The 25,735-nt window shown below is 47.1% G+C and overlaps 2 long non-coding RNA genes across 3 annotated transcripts in view; one reads left to right on the top strand and one right to left on the bottom strand.

Annotated features, from left to right (window-relative positions):
• Positions 1 to 25,735, bottom strand: part of LOC140616206 (uncharacterized) — a 45,012-nt gene that overhangs the window by 17,857 nt on the left and 1,420 nt on the right. The window lies entirely within an intron of this gene.
• Positions 21,003 to 25,686, top strand: LOC140616205 (uncharacterized). 2 transcript variants are annotated; one of them, XR_012016748.1, is made up of 4 exons: positions 21,003 to 21,375; positions 22,667 to 22,754; positions 23,091 to 23,332; positions 25,233 to 25,686. It is a non-coding gene; the product is annotated as an uncharacterized lncRNA (long non-coding RNA). The 2 variants fall into 2 exon arrangements; XR_012016749.1 differs by lacking the exon at positions 23,091 to 23,332.

A 25,735-nucleotide genomic window follows, 5' to 3' on the forward strand; every position in this document is an offset into this window, starting at 1 on the left:
GCTGCTCAACCGCTGACCCCCCGGGCGCCCACAATGGAGGGTTTATTTAGGAACATCTGCACACGGTTCGCAGCCCTGGTGGGACTGCTGCCAGCATTTGCCCTCGGCTTCAGCATTAATTTCTCTTCCTCTGCACTGGTCTCTCTCTTCCCAGCTAAAAACAACTTCCCATGACCCACCCCTTTGTCCCTTTTCTTCCCTTCCCAGCCTCGGAAATGATGCCCTGGCCCAGCAGGCACCCACACTCTCCTGACCCCGGAACCCACCCCCTGCACCCTCTGCAATCTCCCTGGCCTCGGTGGCTCATCTCAGTCGGCTTTCTGGGGGTCCTCTCTGCCCCCCCGTCCCCCGCCCGGGCCTCTCTGTTCCTCCCAGGGCCTAAGTCAGATCCTGCCCCTCCTGCTCCCCTTTCTCCCAGCTTCTCCCACCACCAATAGCATCTCAGATTAGCACTGGGGCCCTCGCTGCCTCTCCCCACCTGCCCACTAGATACGAGATGTCGCTGTCACCCCACATTCTGCAAGTCTGAAAGAGTCCCTTTCACCCCCCGCGGCTTGGACTCGGAAACCTTGGCACCCCTGTGTCGCTCCTGCAAGTCCTCTGGGTTTCCTTGGGGACGCTTCCCGTAGCTGCCCTTTGCCATTCGTGCCATCGCGCTCACTTACTGGCACTGACACGACTCTGGAGTTGTATCTTTGATACACTCTCAATCTGTCCTTCGGCACCCTGAGAGCCAGATAACAGTGATCCCATTTTACAGATAAGGAAGCCGAGGCCCCAGGAAAGGAAGCGCTTTACCAGATTGAACATCCAGTAATTGTGGAGCCTAGGAAGAGGGGGGGATGCCCCAGGCACCCTTTCCTCAGCAGACCCCTCCCTCCAGGGCCTGTCCCAGCTCCCTGGATGTCTCACTGTGCCCACTGTCCCGTTTGTCTCCTCAGCTGGTGATGAAGCCAGACACCCAGACACTAAGCCACAGCCCCCCAGTCTTGGAGGGATGGTAGCAAACTAATGACCGAGTCGTCAAAAATGTTTTGTCCCTCAAAGTCCTCCCTTCACCATAGGGAGGTGGCTTTTGTCTCCGTGATGTCCTATGATGTAGAAAAACAACTTCAACACGGAAGTGCAATCCCTGGGGGGTCGGGGGGTGCAGGGCAGGTGGAGCGCACAGGTTTTGGGGTCAGGCCGGCCTCCCTGCGTGCTTTCCTGCTTGCTGGCTACGCCTCTGGAGCCTCAGGTCCTCATCTGGGAAGGTCATGGTTCTCTACCCCTTGAAGCTCTGTTAGGATCAAGGCAACTCAAGCCCCCAGAACCCGGCACAGTGCCTGGCACGCGGTGGGCATCGGCAACACACGCCGGGGCCCAAGGAGGCGATGCTCGCGGGCGCCCCCAGCCTTTGCGCGGAACGGATTGCGCGCCGTGGCGCCATCTGGCGGTCACCCTGCTTTGCTGCATCCAGGCCCCCGCGGAGAACCCAGAGTCAAGACCCAAGAGCCACCTCCCAGGCTTCCCACCTGCAAGTCAAATCCAGACTCAGCGCGATGAAGGGAAACCCCAGCAAAGCCCAGCAGTCTCGCTGAGTCGAAGAGACACGGACTGAGGTTTGGAGAGGCCAAGAACGGACAGGCCTGAGCTGCTGGGAAGAGAGAGAAGCAGATAAAGAGCATAGGGTCCCCTGAGTCTTTGACCGGAGACCAGTTTGTGTCTGCAGGTAGAGAAACTCCACAGGGCCTGGCAAAAATGCCTTCCAGGAAAAGAACAATCACTGCGGAGCCATAAGCTGAACAGTCTCCCCGAACTGGTAAGAATTAGGAATTGTTTCTAGTAGGTAGGAGGCTCCACTGGAAGCATAGGATGTTCCGTAGAGATCCCAGACGAGCCACACCTTAAGAGCGGGGTTCAATTAGCCAGAGAGGGAAGACTTACTCCAGACCAATCTTGAAAGAGCTTACAAAGGAGTCTCAAAAAGATCAACGTGGGGGTGCCTGGCTGCCTCAGTGAGAAGAATATGTGACTCTTGATCTCAGGGTCATGAGTTCAAGCCCCATGTTGGGTGTAGAGATTCCTTAAATAATAAGTTAAAAATGGGGGATCCCTGGGTGGCTCAGCGGTTTGGCGCCTGCCTTTGGCCCAGGGCGTGATCTTGGAGTCCTGGGGTTGAGTCCCACATCGGGCTCCTGCATGGAGCCTGCTTCTCCCTCCACCATTTATGCTCCGAGCCCAAGAACCCAAGACCAGTGTGTTCTCTGAATCTCCAGCACAAAGCCCAGTGCCTGGCACAGTGTCATCCCTAGAGATTTGCTGAACGAATGGGAATGTATACATGAAGAAATGCTATGGGCATAATGAATTTTATTCAGTCTTTGAAGCAAATTTTAAGAAGGTCACTGACAGGGACACCTGGGTAGCTCAGTGGTTGAGCATCTGCCTTTGGCTCAGGTCGTGATCCCCGAGTCCCCGGATCAAGTTCCACATCGGGCTCCCTGCATGGAGCCTGCTTCTCCCTCTGTTTATGTCTCTGTCTCTCTCATGAATAAATAAATAAAATCTTTAAAAAAAATAGGAAATAAAAGAAGGTCACTGACAAACTGGTGGTATGCAGGAGGGTGCTCCAAACCACATACTTTTTGGATCTGGGCAGGTTCAAGCCCTGGTGTGCTTTCGAGAGGCATAGTAGGTGCAGGTAAAAAAGTTCTTGTCTCTCTCCCTTTTCATGATTATTTCTTCTTTTTTTTTCTTCTTTTTCTCCTTCTTCTTTTTCTCCTTCTTCTTCTTTTTCTTCTTTTTTTTCTTCTTTTTCTCCTTCTTCTTTTTCTCCTTCTTCTTCTCCTTCTTCTTCTTCTTCTTCTTCTTCTTCTTTCTTCTTCTTCTTCTTCTTCTCTTCTTCCTCTTTTAAAGATTTTGTTTGTTCACTTGAAAGAGAAAGCAAGCAGGGGAAAGGGCAGAGGGAGAGGGATAAGCTGACTCTGCACTGAGCTTGGAGCCAGACGCAGAGCTCCATCTCAGGACCCTGAGATCATGACCTAAGCCAAAATCAAGAGTCTAACACTCGACCGACTGAGCCACCCAGGTGCCCCTTTTCATGATTTATTAACAGAGGCCTTTCTCTAGAGTGTCACTACTCAGGGATCCCTGGGTGGCTCAGTGGTTTAGCGCCTACCTTCCGCCCGGGGAATGATCCTGGAGTCCCAGATCGAGTCCTGTATCAGGCTACCTCCATGGAGCCTGCTTCTCTCTCTCTCTCTCTCTCTTTCTTTCTCTTTCTCTCTCATGAATAAATAAACAAAATCTTAAAAAAAAAATAAAGTGTCACTACTCAATCCCTTTAGGTCATGACCTGTAATATTAAAAGCATCATCCTCATAGGTGGGAGAGACTGTCCCCAGACATAAAATGGGGGGGTGTGTTTGCCATGGATACTCTTTAAAGCCCCTTTCTAGCTTGAAAGTCTTTGGTTTTTTACGTTAAGCAGCAAATTTCTCTCTTTTTTAAAGATTTTATTTGGTTGAGAGAGACAGAGGGTGCACACAAACAGGGGGATGGACGGAGGGAGAGGGAGAAGCAGACTTCCCGCTGAGCAGAGAGCCTGACAGGGGGCTCAATCCCACGACCCCGGGATCATGATCTGAGCCAAAGGCTGATGCTTAACTGCTTAACTGACTGAGCCACTCAGGTGTCCCTCTCTTTTTTAATTTCAGTTTTATAATTGACATTTAAAATTGTCAGATGTTTCTTGGGCACCTGAGTGGCTCAGTCTGTCAAGCCTGTGACTCTTGGTTTAAGCTCAGGTCATGATCCCCGGGTCATAGGATCGATCCTGGGACAGGCTCCACACTCAGCAGAGTCTGCTTTGGATTCTCTCCCTCTACCTCTGGCCCTCCACTGGCTCACACACGTGCTGTGCTCTCTCTCTCAGAGAAATAAATAGAGGCATCCAGGGGGCTCAGTCGCTTAAGCATCAGACTCTTGATTTCCACTCAGGTCATGGTCTCAGGGTCCTTGGATGGAGGCACAGGCTGGTCCTGTGCTGAGTAGGGAGTCTGCTTCTCCCTCTCCCTCTGCCCCTACCCCCACCTGTGCTCTCTTTCTCTCTCTCTCTCAAATAAATAAATAATAAAATATTTTAAAAAATATTTTAATCTCTTTAATATTCTTTAATGTTAAAAAACATAAAGAAAAAAAAAAACATAAAGTAGGGCAGTCTGGGTGGCTCAGCGGTTTAGCACCGCCTTCGGCCCAGGGTGTGATCCTAGGGACCTGAGATGGAGTCCCACGTGGAGCTCCCAGCCTGCTTCTCCCTCTGCCTGTGTCTCTGCCTCTAGCTCTGTGTCTCATGAATAAATAAATAAAATCTTTAAAAAATAATAAAGTAAAATAAAAAACGAATAAAACAAGATCTTTAAAACTGTAAGATATTTCAGGGGTACACCGTGGCTCTTCGATAGACGTATACATTGTGAAAGAACTCCCCCATGTAGTCGGTTAACACATCCATCACCTCACCTAAGTATCATTTATTTCGTGCGTGAGGACATTGAAGTTCAAGGACAGCCTCTCACCCTCCACTTTCTGGTCTGGGTCCGTGCGGGGGCGCGGTCATTCCCCCCACCGCCACTAGGCGGCACTGCCAGTTTTAAATTCCCGGCGGGGCGCCAGGTTTGAAATCTCCAGTTTAAACCCGCGCTCGGAAAAATAAATAAATAAATAAATAAATAAATAAATAAATAAATAAATAAATAAATAAATAAATAAATAATATAAATAATAAAATAAATAAATAATAAAAAATAATATATAAAAATAATAATAAAATATATAATAATATATAAAAATATATATTATTATATTATATATATTATATATATTATATATATTATATTATATATATTATATATTATATAAATATATAATAATATATAAAAAATAATAAAAATAATATATAAAAATAAAATAATAATAAAAAAATAATAATAAATAATAAAATAAATAAATAAAATAAAATTAATAAAAAATAAAAATAAGCCGGGTTTGTCCCCTGGAGGAGAACATCGGTACCTGAAAGCCGGCCGGACCCCGCAGCCTCCCGCAGCCCGGCTCCTTCCCTCCGCCAGGTGCGGACTCACCTGCGCCCCCGCCAGGTCGCGTGGGGGATCGCGCGGGGTCGCGGACGCGCTGGGCAGGTTCCGCGGTCCCCTGACCCTCAGGGAGTGCCCGGCCGGCCTCTGCGGGATACCTCCAGCTGGGGACACCCCGAAACAGCGCAGGTTTTTAAAAAGAGTTATTTATTTTTATTTATTAATTTTTAAAGATTGTATTTACTTATTCGGGAGAGACACAGAGAGGCAGAGACACAGGCAGAGGGTGAAGCAGTCTCCCTGCAGGGAGCCCCCTGCGGGACTCGATCCCAGGACCCCGGGATCACGCCCTGGGCTGAAGGCAGATGCTCAACCACCGAGCCACCCAGGTGCCCTCTTTTTTGAGAATTTAAGGCAATAAAAAGTTTTAAGGGACGCCTGGGTGGCTCAGTGGTTGAGGGTCTGCTTTTGGCTCAGGGTGTGATCCCAGAGTCCCCAGATCGAGTCCCCCATCCTGCTCCCCGCAGGGAGCCTGCCTCTCCCTCTGCCTGTGTCTGTGCCTTCTCTCTGTGTCTCATGAATGAATGAATGAATGAATAAATAAAAGTTTAAGACAACCACCAATTGAATAACACTGCAGTTGCTAGGGAAAAAGAAAATAAAATAATAAAACGCGTAACTTTCATAGCAAAAAGAGAGGAAGAGAGGAAAGGAAAAACCAAAGGGGAAAAAAAAGCATAAAGTACAAAGTAACTTCAAACCTATTTATTCCCATAATGCGTTTGGATAGGTTTTAACTGATGGTATGAGACAGATTTTTTTTTCTTTTTTCTTTTTTCTTTTTTCCTTTTTTTTTTTTTTTTTTTTTTTAAAGAGGAGAAGCATAAAGGCTTTTAAAATGAAAACAACATTAGGGACGCCTGGGTGGCTCAGCAGTTGAGCATCTGCCTTCGGTTCAGGGTGTCATTCGGGGGTCCAGGGATTGAGTCCCCCATCCGGATTCCCGCAGGGAGCCTACTTCTCCCTCTGTCTGTGTTTCTGCCTCTCTCTGTGTCTCTCATAAGTAAGATCTTTTTTAAAAAAATGAAGACGACATTGAACACATCACAGGTAAACATTCTGATCAGGGCAGGCAAGGTTGAGAGAATTATAAAACTCTAGTCCAGTTATCCATTACTTCTTTCTTTCCTTCCTCATTACTATAATTTTTTATATATATAATTTTTTTAAATGCCAAGTGTCTTGGGCACTGTGTTGGGGACCAGGATCCAGAGATGAATTGACTAAGGCCCCCCAAGGACCGCGCAGTAGGAGGGGCAGATGTAATCGTTACAGCAGGGATCACATCCGCCGGGATGGGTGTTAAACGCGGGAGAGAGGCTTGGTTCTCCTGATTTGGGTCATGCCCACCGTCTCCCATGTCCCCTGGGGCCTCCCGCTCCCTGGCCTTCAGGCTGCACGTCTCCCTCCGCCTGTCCCTCCTGAGACAGACCGAGTCCTGGCCCTGGCCATTTCTGACAGTGGCTGCATCTAACACATGATGCATCTTTCCCTTCTGGCTATTTCCCTTTAGCTGGAAAGCAAGCACAGCAGGATCCTCCAGGTGAGCACCGAAGTGTCCCCAGGCACCTGGCCGTCGGAGGGGCGGGGCGGGCCCTCCAGGTCCACTCTGTGCGGCAGGGGAATAAACTCAGGACACTCGCCACGGCTGTCACTGTCACTGGTCACCCGGCCCACTCCCTCTAGAAGGCAGGGGGAGGGATCCAAGAGGGCTTAGCTCTCCAGACCCTCACGGCCCTGCAGGTGGAGGGCCAGGGCTTGGGGCAGTGGCCCCGTCCCGTGCCGACGGGGGCTATTCGAGCCTGTGGAATACTCCCCCAAGACCCCCGGGTCAGGGAAATGGGGGCAGCCTGGACCGAGGCCGGCTGTGCCCGCTGCTCACTTAGGGCCGCAGGACACGGCCTCGGCCGGGCGGAGGCCCAGGGGAGCCTGCCTGCTGCCCAGCAGCTCCTGGCGTGGGTAAGGGGGGGCAGAGGAGGAGCCCCTCCTCACCCTGAGAGCTGGACCTGGACACGCAGGCTGTGATGTGGGGGCAGGCCCAAACCCAAAGGCCACTGAGGCTGCCCTGAGGAGGTCAGTGGAGGGAGGAGCAGGGGTCTCTGCTTCCACGGATGAGGGAGGAGGGCGCCCTCGCTGACGCCTGGGGAATGGGGTTTGTCCTGACTCTCCTCACACGGGCGCTGTGCATGGGAAGGCAGGAGGCGAGGGAGCTGGGCCCTCGTCAGTCTGGCCTGCCTCGGTCCGTGGAGCCTGAGGCCTGTGCACCTGCCCGGGGACTGCCAAGACGTGTAGGGCCGGCTCTGCGGAATGAGCCCGCGCCCCGGAGATTTGTAAGGACACCTTCGTGCTGAGCGTCTCTACCGAAGAGATGGCTGGGTCCTCACGTTTGCTCCTCTTTCTCCCTTGCACCAGGGTTTCAACCTGGGGTCCATGGACCCCCGGGCAACAGTGGACAGAATCCAGAGGGTTTTGTGAACTTGGATCGAAAAAAATTACATCTTTGCCTTTATTAACCTCCAACTGAAATCTAGATTTTGGGGGTACCTGGGTGGCTCTGTTGGTAGGGCATGCAACTCTTGATCCCCATGTTGGGTGTAGGGATTAACATATAAACTCTTAAGGGATGCCTGGGTAGCTCAGTCCCTTCAGTGTCTGAGGACACATGGTTTCAGCTTAGGTCATGATCTTGGGGTCCTGGGATCGAGCCCTGAGTCGGCTCCCAGATCAGCAGAGGGTCTCCTTGAGATTTTCTGTCCCTCTTTCTCCCCCTCTCCCCCCCTGCTTCAATACATAAATGAAATCTTTAAAAAATAAAAAATAATAAAATTAAATTTAAAAAATGAACCTAGCATTTTCTTCAATTGTGTACACAGCAACCTAGCAGGATTTGTATCCCACGCAATCGTCGTGGATGTCTTGAAATACTGTTCACATTATTCTCTTTTGAAAATACTGACATTAGTAGACCTGCTGTTATAGTACACATTTTCAAATATTTCGATCATTGTATTTCAACAAAATCAGTTTCTTTTGTAGTCCTATTTGTTTTGTTTTTTTGCATTTAAAAATGTTCTAGAATAGAAGTGCCTGGGTGGCTCGGTCAGTTGAGTGTCTGACTCTTGGTCTTCACTCAGGTCTTGAACACAGAGTCGTGAGTTTGAACCCCACATTGGACGCAGAGCCTACTTTAAAAACAATATTAATAGGGCAGCCCGGGTGGCTCAGCGGTTTAGCGCCACCTTTGGCCCAGGGTGTGATCCTGGAGACCCGGGATCGAGTCCCACATTGGGCTCCCTGTATGGAGCCTGCTTCTCCCTCTGCCTGTGTCTCTGCCTCTCTCTCTGTGTCTCTCATGAATAAATAAATAAAATCTTTAAAATAATAATAATAATACTCTAAAAGAGTCCATAGGTGAACATGCCAGCAGGGTCAGGGCAAGAGAAAGATCAAGTCCCTGAAATTCCATCTTCTTTTGTTGTTTCTGTACCCCAGAGAATCCACCTGCAGGTGCAGGACCAAGCTGACAAGCTCTGGTCAGACCCAGAGGGAGGAAGCTCCAGACCCCACCTGTAGAGGTGAGGAACTAGAATGATGACCTCCCACACCAGGACCCCCACCCTTGCCTACTGCGTCCCTGCAGTCCTTTGACCCCACAGCATGCTTGGAGGGGGATCCAGCCTGAGAAAATAGCAACCTTGGTGAGTCCATCCAAAGGCTTAAACCCAAGAGAGGACACGGGCTCTGCACCCTGGTCCACAGTGGCATCTTGGGAGGGAACTGTCCATCCCCAAGATGCCACATTTTACCTTTGTGATTAGACCTTCCAATAGTGGCAGAGAACTCAGGGTGGCCAGCCGTGCTCACAGCTACTCCCAGGCCAGGTGGAGCCACTTCCGTGTCCTGCATCTGAACTCCCTCCCCAGGGCAGAGCAGTTCTGTTTGTCCTCCCAAACTTGGAGATTCCAAGAACTAAATCTGAAATGCCTGAGGCAAGAACTGTCCCAGTGATGTGCTGCCAACAGGAAGCCTTCCCCACATCCAGGGGAGAGGCCAGGTGGGAGGCCCACCTGCCCTGGCGTCCCAGCAACCTCCAAGCCAGGTAGGTGACTCAGGGACACCTCCAGTGGGCACCCCAGGGTCCAAAAGAGCAAGTGGCCAGCAGGGGGCAGCGTCTAGCACAGAACCCGCCTGCCTGGCCCTTCACCAGCCAGACTCGAAATGTGGAAATCTTAACACCAGACAGGAGTTATGATGTCAGAGTCTGTGGCATTTCAGCTTCACTTTATCTGGATTGCTGAGTGACACCCAGTCGGCTGGGCTTGGAGCACCACCCCTGCACTGAACTTCTCCCTCTTTTGGATATTTTACTGACACAAAAACAAACATGAATTTCCAAAAACACCAATAAGAAAATTAAAAGGCAAGCCACAGACTGGGAGAAAATATTCACAATATGTATATCTGGCAAAGCACTTGTAATCAGAAACTATAAAGAGCTTTTACAACTCCAGGATAACACAAACAACCCAAAAGAAATGGGAAAAGGTTTGAACACTTCACCAAAGAAGATCTATAGATGGCCAATAAAGACAAGAAAAACTGGCCACTGTTGTTAGTCATTAGGGAAACACTACTTAAAACCACAGTGAGACACCATTACTCACCCATTGGAATGGCAACCATTTGAAAGACCAACCATGCCAAGTATGGGGAGGATATGGAGTAAATAAAGCCCTCATACACTGTCTCTAGGAATATAAATACTACACCATTTTGGAAAACAGATTGGCAGCTTCTTAAAAATTGAAACATAACATTTAACTTAAGCCAGCCCGTTCCTAAGTCATCAGAGGAAATGAAAGCATATGTCCGCAGGAAGACTCACAGGCAAATTTCCCCAGCAGCTCTACAAGTAATAGCCCTAAATTGAAAACAATCCCAATACTCATTGTTTTATTCCATTAGGGATGCTGTAACAAAATACCATGGCCTGGGGGACTTATAAACAACAGAATTTTATATCTCACAGGCCTGGAGTCTGGGAAGTCCATGGTCAAAGTGCTGGCAGGCTTGGTGTCTGGTGGGAGCCTGCTTCCTGGTTCCTAGAGGGACATCTCTTCGCTGTGTCCTCACTTGGCAGAAGTAGGAGGGGAATCTCTCTGGGGTCTCTTTTAGAAGGCATTAACCCCATTCAGGAGGGCTTTACCTTCATGACCTAATCACCTCTAAATACCATCCCATGTGAATGGGGGAGAGCAAAAAATTCAGCCTATAGCATCCTCCATGAATGATGAGTAGATAAATTGGTGTCCCCACACAATGGACTACTGTTCAGCCCTAAAATAAAGAACCCAGACTGCCAGACTCATACACATAACAACCTGAATGAATCTCAAAATCATTTTGAATGGAAAAAGCCTATAAACTATATGCCTCCGTTTATTTTTATTTTTTAAAGGTTTTACTTATTTATTCATGAGAGACACAGAGAGAGGCAGAGACACAGGTAGAGGGAGAGGCAGGCTTCCTGTGGCGAGCCCTATATGGAACTTGATGCCAAGACCCCGGGATCATGACCTGAGCCAAAAGCAGATGCTCAACACTGAGCCACCGAGGTGCCCCTATGCCTCTGGTTAAATATAAATTCTAGAATAGGCAAAATCAATTGAAGGTGGCAGAAAAGAGATCCAGGTTACCAGGGCTCTGGGGGGCCCACTGACCCCCCATGAGGGTTCACTTCTCTGCCTTGTGCATGTGCCCCTTTGGTGGAGGGAGGAAGGACGCTGGAGCTGGTGGCATGGCCGGGATAGGAGGGTGTGCCCACCAAAGTTCAAGAGTAGATACAGTTGATTGCTTTTCTGGTATTTCGAGGAAGACATCATACTGTTACATCCCTCCATCTCCAGGGCACCTTCTTCAAATGTGTCGAGTTACGAGTACAACTAGATACAGGCCTACAGACGTGGTTACATCTAGTGGTAGATGGTATGTGTTTTTACATTTTTTTTTTACAAGATCTAAGTTTATATCGTCTATCTCCATCCAAGTAATCATGATTCCCTCCTTTCTTTAATCTTCGTATTTAAGTAGATTTTGTACTCACCCCAGACCTTCTGCTTACAGCTTCTCCATGCCTGGTCTTGTTTATTTGGATTTATCCCTGGCTGGTGCTGTCTGGCACAGACAAGGTTTGTTTTTTCGAGAAGAGGTCATGGTGCTGCATTCCCTGAGCGTCTGCATGTTGCCTGATATTTGTAGGAATGTTTTGCTGGGGAACACCTTCTTTTTTAAGTGTAGTCACTTTTTTTCTTTAATTAATTTTTAGTGAGGCCCAACATCGTTCCAGCTGTTTGCTGTGGTGTAACAAGCCACCTTGAAACTAGTGACGTGTCAGGTTCACGGCAGCATTATTCACAGCAGCCAAAAGGTGGAAGCAACCCAAGTGTCCATCAGCGGAAGAGGAGACCAGCAAAACGTGGTATGTGTGTGCAATAGAGTGTTATTCAGTCTTGGTAAGAAAGCAGACTCTGGCACATGCTACCACCTGGATAAAACTTGAGGACAGGATGCTAAGTGAAATAAGCCAGTCACCTAAAAAGGACAAATGCATATGATCTCTCTCTCTTTTTTTTTTTAAGATTTTATTTATTGCTGTGCCTGGGTGTCTCAGTTGGTCGGGCATCTGCGTTTGGATCAGGTCATGATCCCATGGTCCTGGGATCGAGTCCGCATCGGGCTCTCTGCTCTTCGGAGGGCTTGCTTCTCCCTCCCTCTCCCTCTATCTGCCACTCGCCTACTTGTGCTCTCTCTCTCTCTGTCAAATAAATAAAGTCCTTAAAAAATATTTATTTACTTATTTGAGAGACAGCATGAGCAGGGGGGAGAGGAAGAGAGAGAGAGAAAGAGAAGCAGACTCCCCACTGAGTTTCCTTTTCTCAAGGTGAGAAAGTTCTGGAATCAGTTGCATAACTATGTGAATATACTTAACACTACTGAGCTGTACACTTAACAAGGATTAAAATGATACATTTCTTTTACGTGTTTTTCGCCACAATTAAAAAAAAAAAAAAAGCTTAGTGATGTAACACAGCCACTACCATTTTATTATGTTCATGGGCTCTCTGGGTCAGGAGTTTGGGCTGGAGGAGTGGGAGCTGGAGAGTACTCATCTGAAATGATTTCCTTTTATTTTCTTTTATTAAGATTTTATTTATTGGGCAGCCCTGGTGGCTCAGAGGTTTAGCACCACCTTCAGCCCGGGGTGTGATCCTGGAGTCCCGGGATCGAGTCCCACGTCGGGTTCCCTGCGTGGAACCTGCTTCTCCCTCCGCCTGTGTCTCTGCCTCTCTCTGTGTGTCTCTCATTAATAAATAAATAAAATCTTTAAAAAAAGATTTTATTTATTTGAGAGAGACCAAGAGAGCGCTCTCAAGCACAAGAAGGGGAAGGGCAGAGGGAGAAGCAGACTCCCCGCTGAGCAGATAGCCCAACACAGCGCTCAATCCCAGGACCCTGGGATCATGACCTGAGCTGAAGGCAGACACTCAACCAACTGAGCCACCCAGAGGCCCCTGAAACTATTTCTTGACTCACATATGTGGCTCCTGGACTGGACAGCCTCTGCTGGGCCTGGAGACTGCAGCGCTGCAGGTGGTACCTCCAGTCTGGCAGCTCAAAGTAGCCAGACTTCTTGCAGAGTGACTCAGGATGGCAAGAAGGAGTGTTCCCAGCAGGCAAGGAGGGACAGCGCGGGCTTTTATGACTCCTTCTTGGAAGTGATGCCACATTCCTTCCATCATGGTCTTTTGATCCACCTGTAGCAGAAGCACATCCAAGTACAAGGGGAGGAGGGTACCTAGACCCCACCTCTCAATGGGAGGAGTGTCAAGTCATTTGTGGTCATGTTTTAAAACCACCACAAACGTAAATACAAAAAAGTAAGTACACAAATCATGAGCACGCTGCTTGGTGAAGTTTTGCAGAAGGCACCGCTCCCAGGGTGCCTTCAGGGGATCTTCTTCCCAGATCAAGAAACAGAACCCTACCAGGAGGGGCCCCTGGGTGGCTCAGCGGCTGAGCGTCTGCCTTCAGCTCGGATCGTGATCCTGGGGTCTTGGGACCGAGTCCCTCATCCCTGCGGGGAGCCTGCTTCTCCCTCTGCCTGTGTCTCTGCCTCTCCCTGTGTCTCCCATGAATAAATAAATAAAAATTTTTAAAAAAAGAACCCTACCAGGAACTCAGGCACACCTCCTGTGCCCCCTCCCAGTTGCTCCCCCAACCTTTACTCCTGACTTCTAACACGGAACATAACTTTTGCTTGATTTGAACTTTATTGAAACATTCAGGGTATACTCTTTTATGTCCGGCTTCTTTCTCCTCACCTTGTTTGTGTTATGTGTTCAAGCAGTTCATTTTCTTTGGCATAGAGCATTGTAATGCAGGGATTTGCCATCCATTTTGCCATGAATGGACGTTTGGGTTGTTTGCAGTTCGGGCTTTTATTAATAAAGCTGCCATTGGGTACCTGGCTGGCTCAGTTGATGGAGCATGTGACTCTTGATCTCAGGGTTATGAGTTCAAGCCACACATTGGGTATAGAAATTACTTACAAATAAAAACTTAAAACATTTTTTTTAATTAAATTAAATTTAGTTTAAAACATTTTTTATTATTTATTTATTTATTTATTTATTTTTTTATTTATGATAGTCACAGAGAGAGAGAGAGAGAGAGAGAGGCAGAGACACAGGCAGAGGGAGAAGCAGGCTCCAAGCACCGGGAGCCCGACGTGGGACTTGATCCCGGGTCCCCAGGATCGTGCCCTGGGCCAAAGGCAGGCGCCAAACCGCTGCGCCACCCAGAGATCCCTAAAACATTTTTTTAAATTTTTTTAATTATTTATTTATTTATTTATTTATTTATTTATTTATTTATTTATTTATTTTTTGTTTTGTTTTGTTTTTTAAATTTTAAAGCTGCCATGAACATTATGATGCATGTCTTTCAGGGCACACGTGTGCATTTCTGTTTGGTATCCATCAGAATATATCTGTTCTTTTGCAACTTTTTTACTCAACATTATTTTTGTGAGTCATTCAAATTGATGAATATACCTGTGGTTTTTCCATTTTTTTGCCTCCTATGACAATGCAGTAAAAGGGCAGGGAAAATATCTCCTAGGTTCTCAGCTGGGGCCCTGTAACAAAAGACAGATTAGGGGCTCCTGGATGACTCAGTGGGTTGAGTGTCTGCCTTGGGCTCAGGTTATGATCTCAGGGTCCTGGGATCGAGCCCCACGTTGTGGTGTCTGCTCAGCGAGGAGCCTGCTTCTCCCTCTGTCTCTACTGCTCCCCCTGCTCCTGCTCTCTCTCTCTCTCTCTCACTCACTCTCTAAAGTAAATAAATAAAATCTTAAAAAGAAAAAAACACATTAACAGGAGAAAACCATACACATTTATCTAATGTAAGTTTTATGTGACATGAATCTTCTTTCTTATGAAGACAAGAAAATGAAGACCCAAAATTACACTTGAACATTTTGATGCTGGATCTGATGGTGATGAAGAGTGAAAAATCATGTAAAAACGTGATAAGACAAAGGGGTGTGAGCTCAGGGTAGTGAAACGGGGGAGACAAGTCTGGTTTGTTTAAATCTTCTTGGCATCCTGGAGATGATACCCCTTCCTCTGGGAATCGGAGTCTATGACTTGGTTCAGGGAAAGGTCAAAAAGTTCTTCCTGCACCTTCCATTTCTCAAAGTCCTTCAATTTAAAATATTCAAGGAGCGCCTGGGTGGCTTTAAGTGTCCAACTCTTGATTTCGGCTCAGGTCATGGTCTCAGAGTCATGAGATTGAGCTGAGCGCAGGGTCTGCTTGAGATTGTCTCTCCCCCTCGCCCTCTGCCTCTCCCCTCCCCATGCATTCTGTCTCTCTCTCTCTCTCCTCTCTCTCTCTCTCTCCCTATCAAATTAAAAAATAATAATAAATCTTCTTAAAAAAACATTCAATATGCCCAGTTGCCATATTTTGGGGTAGTGTTTCTTGAATTCCATCAATAGGTATAAGCATTTTTAAAGATCTATTTATTTACTTTATTTTTTTTAAGATTATATTTATTTATTCATGAAAAACACACAGAGACAGAGGCAGAGACACAGGCAGAGGGAGAAGCAGGCTCCCTGCAAGGAGCCTGATGCGGAACTGATCCTGGATTCCGGGATCTTGCCCTGAGCCAAAGGCAGACGCTCCCCTTTCTCTCTGTGTCTCTCATGAATAAATAAAATCTTTTTAAAAAATGTTTAAGCATGTTTCCTTGGATTCTTGTCTCTGAATTTGTGTGAATTCCTCTAACATATATACCCACTAGTAGTAAAATGTGCGAATCTTCAAAGGGTTGTGCCAATTTACACCCTTGCCAGTGGTGTGTGAGAGTATTTATTGTCCACATCCAGTCAAGCTAAGTTTTGTCCGATCTTTTTTTGTTGTTTTCAAGATTTTATTTATTGATTTGAGAGAGAGAGAGTGCGTGAGAGAGCACAAGTAGGGAAAGAAGCGGGCAGAGGCTAAAGGAGAGGGAGAAATAGGCTCCCCACTGAGCAGGGAGCCCAGGTGGGGCTCGATCCTAGGACCCTGCCATAACGACCTGAGCCACCCAGGGAGTGGAGGCCAGAGAGGAGGCCAGACAGGAATGTCTTCAGCGGCAGATCTTCTTCCCCAGTTGAGGGTCAGCGCCCGGGAGCAGACTGCTCCGATCTGTCTCTGAGCGTCGAGTAACCCCAGACGGTAGCCACCAGCTACAGCTGCTGCTGGGCCTGGAAAGGTGGCTACCCTCATGGAGAGGAGCTGTAAGTGTAAAACACACCCCAAATTTTGAAGCCCTGCTACAAAATAAAATGATGTAAAATGTCTCAATATTTTTTATATTGACTGATATTTATATTGACTAATATTAAAAAGATAACATGTGGCGTGTATGGGGCTAAATGAAACATTATGGAAATTAATTTCACCTGTTTTCTTTTACTTTAAAGAAATTTAAAGTACAAAATACACATTCTGAAATTAAAAATATGAGTTGTTCCTCCTGGACAGCATTAATGTGGACCAACCCCTCCGGGCTGAGGCCCCATAAGTGGAGGCATTGTCACCCACTGCCGTTCCAGACAAGCGCTGGGTTGGCCTGAGATGGGAGGAGGGGAGAGAAGAGAGAGGTCTCAGGGGACCAACAGTTGACGGACAGAGGGAGCTTTGGGAAGAAAAGGCTCCCCGGGGTGGCACCAACCCAGAAGGGCTTCGGTGGAGAGAAGGTGGGCCAGGGTGGGATTAGCTTCTGACAGCCACTGCCAGGAATCTCTAGGCCGGGGTAGGGGGCGGGGGGTGTCCAACCTTGTAGGATTCATTTGGACCCACTCCTAGTTCTTTGTGGCTTCTATCGGGTGAGAAATAGGGAGGTGAATATTTTCTCTGTTAGCAGCTTTTGCTGTCTGGAGTCTCTTTGTCTTCTGAGCAGAATGCTGAGGCCACCCAGGGAACCTGAGTCTGAGCACATTGCCCCCTGGGGGGGCTCCCTGATAAGTCCCCAAGGCCACAGACATGGATACCTGGTGCCTCAGGGGCCTGGGGACCAGGCATCATCACCTGGGGTTGGAGCCTCTGGGTCTGGCCTGCAGCTTGGAGTCAGGTTTAAAAAGCTCCCAGGGTTTTGCTCCATAGCTCTGGGCCAGCACCTTCTTCTGCCGCCGTGCCAGCGGGGGGCCTTCCAGGGCCTGGCCAGGGGGTCCCGAGGAGGCAAGGCCCGGTTAGGGATTCTTTTACACTTCCTGGCTAAAAGAGGAAGGGGAGAAATCCCATTTAGGGAGAGCCTGTGGGCTTTCCACTGGGGACAGACAGGAGTCACTTTCAGGGTTTCTCAAACAAAAACAAAGACCTGAAACTGGCTCTTGGGGTTGGCCATTATTTTTTTTTAAAGATTTGTATTTATTTATTCATGAGCGACACACAGAGAGAGGCAGAAACACAGGCAGAGGGAGAAGCAGGCTTCCTGCGGGGAACCCAATGTGGGACTTGATCCCGGGACCCCAGGATCACACCTGAGCCAAAGGTGGATGCTCATCCACTGAGCCGCCCAGGTGCCCCTGCTGGCCATTATTTAAATGTGCCTCCCAGAGGAGACTCCTCCTGGCCATTTTGTAGCTGGGCGCAGGGGTGCAAGAGCGCCTGGCTCCGGGGGTCCCAAAAAGACCAGGTTCAGCCACTCACTGCTGACAAAATCCAAAGGCAGGGGGACCAGCGGTGGTGAAGCAAGAAAGGAATTGTTTCAGTGAGGCCAACACCGCAAGACAGCAGACTAGCAGCTCGAAGATGGTCTCAGAAGTGCCGAAAATGCTCCCAGGTTTATATAAGGAAAATATGGGATGGAGGTCAGTGGGTGCATGCAGGTGGGCCGTGGGGGTCAAGTCCACCGAGGTCTTGGGGTCCCTCGTGCAGGGTCTCCCTGGCTCGGGCAGTGCTTACCACCTGAGGGAGGTTGAGCAGCTGCCTTTGGCTCAGGTCCTGATCCTGGGGTCCTGAGCTACAGTCCTTCATCCCTGTGGGGAGTCTGCTTCTCTCTCTGCCTATGTCTCTTTGTCTCTCATGAATAAATAAATAACATCTTTAATTTTTTTTTAATATATTTTTTAAATTTTTTATTTATTTGTGATAGTCACAGAGAGAGAGAGAGAGAATGAGGCAGAGACACAGGCAGAGGGAGAAGCAGGCTCCATGCACCGGGAGCCCGATGTGGGATTCGATCCCGGGTCTCCAGGATCGCGCCCTGGGCCAAAGGCAGGCGCCAAACCGCTGCGCCACCCAGGGATCCCTAATTTTTTTTTTTTTATCTGAAGCTGCAACCTATTTCCCTCCCACATCTTACACTTGGTTCTGCTTTATTTCTGCCTTGGTCTTTATCATCACCTAATACATTCATCTTATTGACTACCCCCCCCCCCATGTAGGCCATGAGGGCAGGGACTTATGGGTGTTACAGCATTTCTTTTCCTTTAGCCCCCACAGTTCTTGGTCACCCTGCTTTGAAGAATGAAGAGGTAGACCAGAGGAAGAGTGCTGGGCAGCAAAGTAAAGTTTTTTGAGAGTACAGTAAGGCTTATCGAGGGAGAGTACAAAGCTCTCGAAGACGGAGGGGACCCAAGAGGGTTGCCACCGGAGTTTCCAAGTCTAGGGGTTATTAGGGGCTTGCCGGCGGGCTCTGTTACTGATTAGCCCTCTGTGTGCCTGTCATCCAATTGCAGTTTTGACATCTATCTAACACGAGGGCAAGGGTGGAGGGCTCCTTCCAGGGTGGTGTAAAATCCTTTAAAAGGTGGTTGCCTCTGACAGCCCTGGTGGCTCAGCGGTTTAGCGGTGCCTTCAGCCCAGGGTGTGATCCTGGGGACACGGGATCGAGTCCCACGTTGGGCTCCCTGCATGGAGCCTGCTTCTCTCTGTGTCTCTCATGAATAAATAAATGAAATCTTTAAAAATAAATAAACAAACAAGTAAATAATGCTGCAATAAACGTACGGATGCAGGGGTGCCTAGCATGCAACTTTTGACCTTAGGGTTGTGAGTTTGAGCCACACATGAAGTGTAGAGATTTTTTTTACGATTTTATTTATTTATTCATGAGACACACAGAGAGAGAGGCAAAGACACAGGCAGAGGGAGCAGCAGGCTCCATGCAGGGAGCCTGACGTGGGACTGGATCCCAGGTCTCCAGGATCACGCCCTGGGCTGAAGGCGGTGCTAAACCACTGAGCCACCCTGGCTGCCTCTGAAGTGTAGAGATTATTTAAAAATAAAATCTTTTGGGGTATCTGGGTTGCTCAATTGGTTAGGCGTCTGCCTTTGGCTCAGGTCATGATCTCAGGGTCCTGGGAGGAAGCCCCATGTCAGATTCCCTGATCAGTGGGGAGTCTGCTTCTCCCTCTGCCCCTCTTCCTCCTCATTCATGCTCTCCCTCTCAAATAAATTTTAAGAATCTTAAAAAAAAAAGTCTTTAAAACAAAACAAAACCAAAGAAAAAACATAGGGGTGCTTATATCTTTTTGAATTAGTGTTTTCATTTTCTCTGGGGAAATACACAGTAGTGGAATTACTGAGTCATATGGTATTTCTATTTTAATTTTGTTAAGATTTTTTTTTAATTTTTAAAAAAGATTTATTGGAGAGAGACAGAGAGAGAGAGCATGAGTGGAGAGAAGGAGAAGCAGAACCCCTGCTGAGCAAGGAGCTTGATTCCAGGACCTGGGATCATGACCTGAGCTGAAGGCAGACCTTTAACCAACTGAGCCACCCAGGCACCCTTAAGATTTTATTTTTTAAGTAATATCTATCCCCAACGTGGGGCTTGAGCCTACAACCCTGAGATCAAGAGTTGCATGCTGTACCCACTGAGCCAGGCAGGTACCTCTAATTTTTTAATTTTGGAGGACCCTCCATTCAGTTGTCCACAGTGGCTGTGCCAACTTACACCCCACCAACAGCACACTAGAGTTCCTTTCTCTCCATATCTTCATTAACACTTGTCATTTCTTATGTTTTTTATTCTAACCCTTTCGACAGGTGTAAGGCGATATGTCATCGTAGTTTTGGTTTGCCTTTCCCTACTGATAGATGTGGAGCATCTTTTCATGTGTCTGTTGACTTTCTGCAAGTCTTCTTTGGGAAAATATTGATTTATGTCCTCTGCCCATTTTTAATTGGAATATTTGGGGTTTTTTTAAACGTTGAATTTAATACATTCTTTATATATTTTAGATACTAACTCCTTTTAGGATATATCATTTCCAAATGTCTTCTCCCATTCAGTAAGTTGCCTTTTGTTTTATTGATGGTTTCCTTCACTGTGCAAAAGCTTTTTTATTCTGGTGTAGTTCCAATAGTTTAATTTTGCTTTTGTTTCCCTTGCCTGAGGAGACACATCTAGATAAATGTTTCTCTTTTTTTTCTTAATATTTTATTTATTTATTTGAGAGGGAGAGTGTATGCGAGCGAGCTGAGGGAAGGGGCAGAGGAGGAGGAAGAGGAAAAGAGAAAGAATCTCCAGTAGATTCCACTGAGTGTGGTGCCGGTTGAAGGCTCGACCTCACAACCCCGAGATCATGACCTGAGCCAGAACCAAGAGTAGGATAGGATGCTTAACTGACTGAGCTACCCAGGCATCCCTAGAAAAAAATGTTTCTATGGCCAATGTCAAAGAAATCACTGCCTATGTTTTCTTTTAGGAATTTTGTGGTTTCAAAGTCTCACATTTAAGTCCTTAATCCATGAGTTTATTTTTGCATACGGTGCAAGAAAGGGGTCTGGTTTCATTGTTTCACATGTAGCTGTCCAGTGTTCCCAGCACCATTTGCTGGAGACTGTCTTTTCCCCATTGTCAATGAGCCCTCTAGCTCAACCATAGTCCACACCAATTATTTCTCATCCCACTTTCTTGAGGCTTTGGCAATGACTGGAACGTTCTAACTGCCAGAGAAGCCCTGATAGCAATGGAATGCCTAGCAATGGACCCCGCACAGTCCCCTTCCCTGCCCAAGATCAAGGGCTAAACACAAACCAGCCTGCACCAGTGACCACGCACTCTCTGCCTGTTCTCTTGCACCTGCCTGAACCTCTCCTATAGAACTTTCCATGTCCATTTTGCTGGCAGAGAGGCAGGTTGTCAAAGCTTGAGCCTGCCCCCTCCCCCTGGCTGTAGCCACCTGAAATCAATCTCTCCTTATCTCTTGTCCAAAACCTTCAAAAAGTCTCTGGAGTTATTCGTTTCTGTTGTGATGAGTTTATCTGAGTTTGTTCAGCAGCAGTGTTGGCAAACCCAGCCTAGAGCTGGGCTCTGGATCCGCCCGGCTCCCTCGGGATGCCCAGCAGTTGGCCTTGACACCAGGTTTCGCCACTTGGTTTCCTGAGTTAGTGCTGAGAGGTCCCACTACTTCCGTTTCACCCGTGTACATTCTTGCTTCCTTTGTCGTCAATTAATTGACCAGATAAGCGTGAGTTCATTTTGGGGCTCTCTTACCAAAGTGTAGTAGTCATTCGAGAAAAGCACTTGCACTATTGATTGAGCTGTGAGCTGAACTAGCCCCCTTTGCCAGGGAACATTACTTCTTTTGTGAAAGAACAACTGACGAACTGCGGTTATTGACAGTGGGATACTTGGAGACACTTCGTTGAACAATGAACCAAGTGAGCCTGTTGCTTCATGGTAAACAATTGGTAGTATTTGCTATCAAGAATATTCGAGTTTTGGGGCGCCTGGGTGGCTCAGTGGGTTGGGTGTCCGACTCTTGATTTCTGCTGGGCTTGGGATCTCAGGGTTGTGGGGTTGAGCCCTGAGACGGGCTCCACGCTCAGTGGGGATTCTGCTTGAGATTCTCTCTCTCCCTCTGCTCCTCCCTACTCCCCCCACCCTGCTTCTCTCTCTCTCTAAAAAAAAAAAAAAGACATATACTAAGATGGAAAACAGTGTTCTTCTCACTGACATTATTTAAGAAGCAACAGATTATTATTGCCATTTTAAAAAAATACCAGGTATATTGAGATATAATTCACATAACCACAAAATTCATCCTTTTGAAATGTACAGTTCAGTGGTTCTCATATATTCAAGGGGTTGTGCAACCATCATCATGGTCTAATTTTAGAAAATTTTCACTTCAACGCTGGATAGGATGAAGAAACTTGGGAAGAGCATATGGCATCAATAATGACTTAATTTTTAAGGGACCAACTTTTTTTTAGGTAGGCTCTGTCTGGAACCTAATGTGGGGCTGGATCTCATGACGCTGAGATCAAGCCCTGAGCTGAGATCAAGAGTCCGATACTTAACTGATTGAGCCATCCAGGTGCCCCCAAACAGTTCTTTCTAAAACAAATCTGAGGGGCACCGAGGGGCACCAGTTGTTGAGCATCTGCCTTTGGCTCAGGTCGTGATCCCGGGATCCTGGGATCTTATCCCTCATTGGGCTCCTGGCGGGGAGCCTGCTTCTCCCTCTGCCTCTCTCTGTGTGTATCTCATGAATAAATAAATAAAATCTTTAAAACAAGATTAAAAAAAATAACACAAATCCAAGCTCTGAGGTTTTGACTTGTTAAAGTTGGGGGACTCTTGGGTGGCTCAGCGGTTGAGTGTCTGCCTTTGGCTCAGGTCATGATCCCGGGGTCCTGGGATTGAGTCCCATGTCAGGCTCCCTGCATGAAGCCTGCTTCTCCCTCTGCCTATGTCTCTGCCTCTATCTCTGTGTATCTCATGAATAAATAAATAAAATCTTTTTTTTTTTTTTTTTAAAGAAGTTGTTAATGGAAACACAAGCAGGAGGCATTCTGCCTCCAGGGATGGAAGTGTCTCCAGCTTTCTGCTCTCTCAGAAAGGTTTTTCCCTTTCTGGAAGTTAGTTCATTCCATCTTCTGTATGACTTGCAGGTCAGCCCTTCCCAGAGGGCGCAGAGATCTGTAGCAACGCATCCAGACTCAAAGACTTATCTGTTCTTGTCCAGATGCCACAGAACCGGAATAGGACTCAATCCGGCAGGGATCTGCGGAGGGAGAACAGGCAAATTGTGTTTTCCAAAGATGGCCACAACAGTATGTATCCCATCTCACTGGCTATTCTTAGATGTGATGTTGTCACTCCTCCACTGAGAGGTGGAGATTTATATTCCCTCTCCTTTGTGGCTGCCTTGACTAATAGGGTTCAGCTATGTGATTCCTGAGCCCACATCATAAAAGGCGACTCCCTTGGGGCACCTGGGTGGCTCGGTGTGTTAAGCCTCCAACTCTTAATTTTGGCTCGGGTCATAATCTCAGCATCATGGGATGGAACCCCGTTTGGGGCCCCATCCGGCCCCTGTTTGTCCCTCTCCCTCTGCTCCTCCTCCACCCCCTTCTCTCTCAAATAAATTAATAAATTTTTTTTTAAAGGCGACTCCCTCTTTGCAAGGCTGACCTGGGCTCCCAGCCACTGTGTTATAAGGGGGCCTAGACCACATGAAGAAGCCGTGTGTAGGTGTTCCAGCCAACAGCCTAAGGAAGAACCAAGCATTAGCCATTCACTGATGGCTAATGCATTAATTGATGTATTAGCATCAATTCTGTATTGGTGACGGAAGGAGCCTTCAGGTTCATTCTTGCCCCTGCCCTGGAGTCGCTCCTGTTTACCCCAGGTGGGTCAGAAAAGAGATTTTTTTCCCATGAAGTTCTGCCCAAACTGCAGATTTGTGAGCAAAGTAAATATTGCTGTTTAGAGCCACCAGGTTTGGGGAGTGTTTGTTACACAGCAAACACTGAAAAAGAAGTCTATGCAAAAAGGTTAAAATACATTTGATCTCTATGAAATGCAGAAGGTCCTTTAGCCACCCTGGAGGAATGTTAACAAGCTCATGGGATGATGTAGGGTGAAGCGCTTTCAGCTGCTCTGTGGCAAATATCCACCCTCTGGTATCTCTTCATTTTATTTATTTATTTATTTATTTATATTTATTTATGGGGGTACCTCTTCATTTTAAACAATTTTTGTTTTCTGATTATAACAGTTTATAATCTCACTATAAACAATACAGAAAAATTAGAATTAAAAAAGAGAATGGAAATGATCTGACTTCTAGCATTTACAACTATTCATAATTTGGTCCCTGTCCCTTTACTCTTTTTTTAGAAATTTATTTCACAAAACGTGGGTCATGTTTGCATAGTAAATACCGATACTGACCCATCATTCAGCAATCCTGTTTTGACTTTGTCAGACACCCAGCTAGACACTGGAGAAGGGGAGATGGGGAGCAGGGCTTTTTCAACCATGGCAGTTATGGTGATTCACCTTGTGTCACTAATGAGATATTGAGACTTCATTTTTAGGGGTGGCTAGGTGTTGCCTGGTGAGCATCAGGGTATCTGTGGCTTTGCTGCCAGGGGTGGGCACCGCCCAGGAGGTGTTCCATCCTCCACTACCTCAGCGGCAAGGAAGCTTGGGGGATGGCTGGTGGGCACAGCCCCCAATCTCTGTCCCTTGCAAGTGATATGTCTTTTGAATGGCACCCAGGTGACAGCTCATACTTTACAGAACACTCTGCAAAAGTATATCCTTAGAGATCCACTGTCTAACACATAGCATACAGTAAATGGATTTTAAAATTTCAAAGGGTAAATCTCACGTTCAGCATTCCCAAAAAGCTCCCCAAAACAAAAACCAAAAGGGCACAAGCAAACTTTAGGAGATGATGGATATTTTTATGACCTTGATTGTAGTGATGGGATGATAGGTGTTTGTCCATGTCCAAACATTAAAGAAAGCTTTAAAAAAAAAGAGTGCTTCCTCCTTTAGAAACACTTAAACGACAAAGTTGAATTGCATTCAAAATCCACTCTCGGGGCACCTGGGTGGCTCAGTCAGTTAAGCTGAAGATAGCTTCAGCTCAGGTCATGATCCCAGGGTCCTGGGATCAAGTCCTGCTTCAGGCTCCCTGCTCAGTGGGGAACCTGCTCCCCCCCCCCCCCTGCTGCTCCCTCTGCTTGTGCTCTCTGTCATATAAATAAAATCTTTTCATACCATCAGGTTAGGAAGGGTAGCACTCTGTAATATATATATAAAGGGATTCATTAATTGCCATTTCAAGCAATTGGCATCTGATATAAAAAAGGCTGCTTTTGCAGAACTGGGTAAAATTGCTTAGAAGGAATGTGAAAAGAGTTTGATATCTTCATTTAAAAACTTGATATTTCTCAGGATGCCTGGGTGGCTCAGCCATTGAGCATCTGCCTTTGGCTCAGGGCTTGGTCCTGGGATCGAGTCCTACATTGGGCCCCCTGCATGGAGCTTGCTTCTCCCTCTGCCTACATCTCTGCTTCTCTCTCATGAATAAATAAATAAAATCTTAAAAAAAAAAACAACCTTAATATTTCTCTAATACTTTTTCATTTTAAATAACTTTAAAAATTTTAGTTTTAAGTAATCTCTGCACCCAAGGACCTGGAGATTACCAGCTGCAGACTCTTCCCACTGAGCCAGCCAGAGGCCCCTAAATAACGGTTTTTGTTGTTGTTGTTGTTTTTGTTTTTTCCCACTAGGCCTCCAGAAATGCCTCTGAATCCCTGGCAGGACCTGTGCTTGCTCTGTACACACATACCAAAGGCTGGTCCTGGGTCTCAGGCCCCCCAATTCAGCAGAAGTCACAGACAGGACTAGGTCAGCAGCCCACCAGGTGGTCTGAGCAGTGGGTCCAGGCTGGACTTACAACACCTTGATCATGCAGCAGCCGTCCGCATCAGCCTTCCTTAGGGAGAATGACTACTGTACTAGTTTTACCCGCTTGTTAAAAATGCTGATTTAGGGGCAGCCCGGGTGGTTCAGCGGTTTAGTGCCGCCTTCAGCCAGGCCCAGGGCGTGATCCTGGAGCCCTGGGATCGAGTCCCGCATTGGGCTCCCTGCGTGGGGCCTGCTCCTCCCCCTGCCTGTGTCTCTGCCTCTCTCTCTCTCTGTGTGTCTCTCATGAATAAATAAAATCTTAAAAATAAAATAAAAATGCTGATTTATTTATTTATTTATTCTTGAGCTTCCTTTTTTTCCTTTT

The sequence above is a fragment of the Canis lupus genome, chromosome 24, assembly GCF_048164855.1.
Source record: "Canis lupus baileyi chromosome 24, mCanLup2.hap1, whole genome shotgun sequence".
In the NCBI taxonomy this organism is placed as follows: domain Eukaryota; kingdom Metazoa; phylum Chordata; class Mammalia; order Carnivora; family Canidae; genus Canis; species Canis lupus.